The sequence below is a fragment of the Branchiostoma belcheri genome, unplaced genomic scaffold, assembly GCF_001625305.1.
Source record: "Branchiostoma belcheri isolate BF01 breed outbred unplaced genomic scaffold, Haploidv18h27 scaffold73, whole genome shotgun sequence".
NCBI classification, from domain to species: domain Eukaryota; kingdom Metazoa; phylum Chordata; class Leptocardii; order Amphioxiformes; family Branchiostomatidae; genus Branchiostoma; species Branchiostoma belcheri.
In genome coordinates, this window is record NW_017804387.1 from 1,037,295 (window position 1) to 1,043,294 (window position 6,000).

Below are 6,000 nucleotides of genomic sequence, written 5' to 3' on the forward strand. Positions count from 1 at the left end.
TACAGTGTTCAACCTCAACAACAGAGTACTAAAAACATCATAAGAAGAAACATGTTGTCATCAGCATTTCTAACTCCTCATTACTATTCCGCCCCCAAGCGGAGGAAACATTTTCGTTACGGTTCAAAACTTTTTCGACCAATGGGAAAGAAGAAGAGTTCTACACGTCTACCCGTGTATACGAATCTAGACGAATTTGAGTTAAATCTGATTCAGATATTACACCCTAACATTACAGACTTTTATTACTCGCGAATGGTTGGCTGGTGTTATGCTGACTTGTAGCCGAATACGAGCCAACCATGTCCGAACCTCCCAACCATCTTCCAACTGTTTTAAACATTCTGATACAGGAAGAACTTTATTGCACGACAATTGCACATGGTACAAACTATGCCAAACTACATAAAGAGATTAACAAACAATAAAATGTGTTGAACAAGACCTAATGTCGAATGAAACCTATACAAATCTATATCATAATTATTTAAATAATACGGGATAGCACAAGTCTTTGAAAAAGTATTACAATCGAGCGGGCTAATCACAAGTTTCGGATTTTTTTTTGTAATAACCAAGCATTCCTATCTTTGTGGGGACCATTACATGTAAGGATACATATTCAAATCTGTCTCTAACATCGAGACTCTTGCAGCAGGTGCCGCCGAATAGTAGCCGACCACGTCGAACACTAACCCATGGTTGCGGGGCGTTCGGATAGTGCTCGGGAGGCCAAATACGTGAATACGTGACAAAGCTCACATATCTAGACTGGTATATATATTTCAGTCCATGCCATGGTATGGATGAAATATATTGTGTTCCCTCATGTTTCTCCTCCTCCTCCTTCTTCTCCTGCCAAACAGTCAAAGGGATTCAACTCATTCATCATTCAGTCAAATGATATTTCAGTCCATACCATGGTATGGATGAAATGTATTGTGTTCCCTCATGTTTCTTCTTCTTCTCCTGCCAAACAGTCAAAGGGATTCAACTCAGCCATCATTCAGCCAAATGACTTGAAATTTGGCATGGAGGTAGAGTGGGCAAATACCCCCAGACGTTTTTTTTTCATTTTTTTGAAACATGCCTTTGAAAGGTTGAAGGTTTTTTGGGGTATTTTTCGACAAAAAATGGATTTTTGGATCCTGAGCCCTGGTATTACAACCAAATGATCTGAAATTCGGTATAAGGGTACCTTGAACGCGTGTCTACAGAATAGTAGTCACATATTTGGCATACACCACTTCCAAATGACTTTTGGGGGACTTTAATGGCTATTTTCAGCAAAAAAAGGCCAAAAGTGCTGTACCCGTTCCATGTTCTATCTAAAGAATGGCCGGTTCCATCCATGGAACACGTGTTCCATTGCGGGTTACCTGAGGTCACATTGCACCTAAGTGGTGCGTAATGACCCACAAATTCAATTTTATGTGCCTAAGACCTTCAAAATGTATCAAATCTCATCATTGTTAGTTTCTGCATACCTGTAATAAGATTAGTAAAGCTTTCGAGATTCAAAGTACTTGTTGTTGCATCTTTGTTCTCATATAGCTACTATTTAATTCATTTATTTGAGAACCTTTGCCAGTTTTGCACTGGGGTAAGTTTGGAATAGTCCACTTTTGCGTGGGAGGGAGATGGACTGAAATATGCTGTATTTGCTCCCAAGCAAATGTCGGCCTTTCTAGTTTGTTAGATGCTTTTTGGGTGTAGTCCAGCTAGGGAAAACCGGTTCTGTGTACCCGGGCAATGCCCTAGAGGGAGAGCGCTTTTCAACGGCTCGCTCTGCCGCAGTACCAACAAAGAAAGCTTCCGTCAGGGTCATTCAACCGTCTAGTCGATTTAATCAGACACATATTACCGATATCTGGATTTATATAAAAAGGATCATGGTCGTCTGACTAGGATATTACCTCATTCGAATTGACAAAAATCGCTCACTTGTCAAATGAACTATTATACACATCATTTGCTACCTCTTCAATGTTCATATTAATGTCAGTGGGCATGCTATTATTTCGACCTATTCTAGTGACATCCTCTTTAGGCTGTCCTCTAGAATTTAGACCGGTAGACTTCTAATCTGAGGTAGATATAGATTTCTTATAGTTTGATTCAAATAATGGCCTAGACGAAGAAAGATGTCTAGCACATACATGTATATTATCTTGCTGATCCAATTCAGACCTGTTCCTGTATTCTAGCCTTTAAGCGAATGAATGAAAGGCGTTTATTTTACGTTTGCGCTCTTGCAAGCTCTCATAATTATTTACAAGTCACCAATAGAAGTACAACTTACAATAAGGCCACAGCAAGTAAATTTTATGAATGAACCCCAAATCTAATGCGATGGGGCGACAAAATAAGGCGGGCTAAAAAAAAGCAAGATTCCTACATTTTCAAATTTTGACATCATAAACCTTGTTAAACAAGAAATGATACATATATTGTGCTAAGTTTACTGCCAACTATTACAACATGCATTTCTCACTGACACAACTTTGAAAATAAAAGTTTTCAATCATTGTACAAGTAGTTTTGATTCAGTGGGAACATCACATATAAACAGCCACCATCACATATAAAGGACCGAAACACATCACTGCATCAAAGTAAAAGACAAAATATTAAATCAGAGCCTTTAATTGTCTCCTCTTTTCATATTTATTTGCCATCCACGTTCTGGCATGGCAAAAGACGTCTTTGCCCATTTTCGGCATGTTGACCACTGTCAGAAGGCAAAAAAAATTTCTTCTTCTTTTTTTCAAAATCAGGCGAAAATTAATGCGTGCGCTGATGTCATCCATACAAATTACTTGTTGTTGCCAAACGTATATCCTGTGCCAGGAGAGCCGGTACCTGGTACAACACGTACAGTGGTCACCTGATTTTGGAAAGGAATGCCCCTTTTCCTTTTAATCTGTTATCATCGTTGCTATAACTGATAGTGAGATCAACGCTTTTTCGTTATTATCATCATTTTCATCATTCACGCATACATTATTATGTCAGATTTCGAATTTTTGTCCGCAGAATCAAACAGGTGGTTTTTTATCTGTACATCAATGGCCAACTTTTGGAAGGTCCCGGGAGGATGTTTACACAGAGGACGGGAAAGATATACGTGATTAGGCCACAGCAATTAAATTTTATGGATAACATCCTCCGTAGACTCCAAATCTAATGCGAGCGGGCGAAAAAAAACGCGTGCCAAAAAAACAAGATTCTTACATCTTAAAATTTTGATTCAATCGGAACATCACAGCCAACATCACATATCACTGCTTCAAGAAGAAACAAAACATTAAATCAGAGCCTTTTCTTGTCTCCTCTCTTTACAGTTATCTACCACCCACCTTCCGGCATGGCAACAGACATTTTCGGCATGGTGACCACTTTCAGAAGGCAATGAAATTTCTTTTTTTTTCCAAAATCAGGCGAAAATTGATGCGCGCTCTGATGTCATCCATAGAAATTACTTGCTGTGGCATAAATATACAGTTTCTGACAGAAATATACCATCTGTAAAACCCCTATCACGTGTCACATGTAATATTATTAATTGATAACTGTATAATGTAATGTTATCAATTGATGTTATAATTGATGCTTATGTGTAAGTTACTATGTTGATAAGATAAGTTTTCCTGTAGTATAATATCCTTGATAGCAGTTAAACGTGTATGTAAATAATAGTTGTATTTTATGTAAAGGACTCAAGGAAGAATAGTGATGCATATATTATCACTAATGGGAGAACCCTAAATAAACAAACAAACAAAAAAACAAACACACTCAGAACCTTCCCCCGAACACTACAACCACCAACCGAGGTTGGCTGAAGTTCGGGAGCAGTCGGACAAGATTTAGACCACGCCAGTCTTACTTTTTATTCGAATCGAATCAAATTTGAGTTCAATTTGAGTCAGATTTGACTGCCAACCACGCCCCGACCTACTCCCGAACACCAGCCAATCACTAGCCAACCATGACCGAACCTCCCGTCCACACCCCAATGCTTTAAACATTTTGAAACAGTTTTAAACATTTCGGCTAGCGTAGCCGATCAGTAGCCAACCTGGCCGAACACCTGCGCTGCCGACTTTTCTCCCGATCTACTCCCAACCATGGCCGGGGGAGTTCGGCTAGTGTTCGGGAGGCCATATAAGAGGGCCAGAAGCGGGGGGGGGGGGGTAGTGATTACGAATTATGCAAAATTTTCGCAACCGACTACGAGTTACGTTAAATTCTCAGAGCTGATTATGACTTTACGCTTTGCGGCTAATGTACTGATTACGAATTACGTTGCTTTTTGGGGGGGATGCCTACGGATTACAAAGACTAAATTCCAGATCCATTTATTTCACTGTCAACGGGGTCTAAAAAGGCCCGATTACGCTTTACGAAAAAGGGCATGCAGACCCTCATATAAGGCTATGTGTGACAGAGGTTTAACGTACATTTCTTCCTACAGGCCCTCACGGTTACAAAATGTATTTAAAGCTGAGAACTAAGTGTCCAAAACCTCACAGGGCCCCCAGGAGAGGCCACTGTTTCCTGTGATGACTGTTTTGCTTGCGGGCATGGTTTGATCGTTCTGTTTTCAAAACAAGAAGCTATTCAAATGAGCCCGTGACGCATGCTTGTGTCATTAAAGGCGGGAAGGTCGGCGGGACCCTGTAACCGTCACTGTCTGGTACAACCGCCTCCCTGAGGGGTCACAGGTCACATTTTTGAATTTGGAAAACAAAGTTCTTCTGTGACGTTTTTGAGAAATTCGTTGGAGGAAGACTACGGTGTGCTAAGGTCTACTCTCAAGGATGTTACTATTTGTTAGGGAATGAATGCATGAACTGTACACATTTTGAATATTACAGAGTGCTATTTGCCATTATTCAAAGGAAAAAAAACTTCCCAGTTACACTCAAGAACTCAACTACTTGAGCGACTCTACTCTGGAATATTCTTCAAGACAAAAAGACACTTGTTTATATGTCGATCTAGAACATTCTTCACTTTATGGATGTGTTTGTTGTAAATAAGAAGGTTAAAGGCGTATCCGACTTGTAGTACATACCTTCTAGCGAGAGTAATTATACACTTCTGACTGTTCTACAATTAGCACAAGGTGGGGCTTTGATCAGAAGCGAGCTATCTTTTATTATCTATTTATCAAAAGCGCGACTGAAAAATTATGTAGGACCTAGTAAATAACTAAAACCTCCAGGTGTTACCTGGCTGAGACAGCTACCTGAGGCAAGTGTCACAAAGACAGGGGAACAGGTAAGATTGATCGCAAGCAGTGTCTCCCCGCTTGCCCCTCCCCATACTTCAACCATAATTGCTTTAGACGACAGCGAAGCAGTCTTTCTAATCATAAGAAACGTTCTCACAACTACAACAAGTTTAAGAACATCGGAAAACTTGTGATGAAGAGTACGTACCTGTAAAAATTGACCAGGTGTTTTGTAGAAGTTCAACGTAGGATGCGTAGTTTTTTTTCTGTCCTGTTGGATTATTTACGCTTGACCCCCGCTGGCTGTGTAGTTAACAATAGCATTACCAGAGAGACGTCCCTGCATGGGACGCTCCGCTTGGCTGGTCGGCAGGTATGTGCGGCTGGATCAGGTGTCAGCTGGGCTTACCTGCTCTCCAAGCAGAGGTTGTGGGGGATCGTTACCTTTTTATATATGGCCGTTTTTTGTCGCTACCCCCGCCCGTCGGTGGCCGCGGAGCTTCTCTGGCTAATGGATACTGCCTGGCCAATTTGATACTGTCTTTTTGCCACTGAAAGGGATCTGCTTGGAGATTAGGCTTACCTGCTCTCCAAGTAGATAGAGGCTGATGGGGCCAATAGGGAAGACCTTTCTATCATATGCCCCGTTTTTCTTTGTCGATTCTCCCACCCTGATATGATAGAAATGTCATAATCTTCCCCACCAACCTCTTTCTCTTCGAGTGGACTACCTCTCTACGCAGAGGTTTATGGTTCGGATT

The 6,000-nt window shown here is 40.8% G+C and overlaps 1 protein-coding gene across 1 annotated transcript in view; it reads right to left on the minus strand.

Moving 5' to 3' along the window:
- LOC109485152 (contactin-2-like) overlaps positions 1 to 5,567 on the minus strand; it is a 99,814-nt gene extending 94,247 nt beyond the window's left edge. Inside the window, exon 1 of the mRNA XM_019788583.1 lies at positions 5,448 to 5,567. The gene's annotated coding sequence lies outside the window, so the exon portion shown is untranslated. The remainder of the gene's footprint in view (positions 1 to 5,447) is intronic.
- Between the last annotated feature and the right edge of the window lie 433 nt (positions 5,568 to 6,000).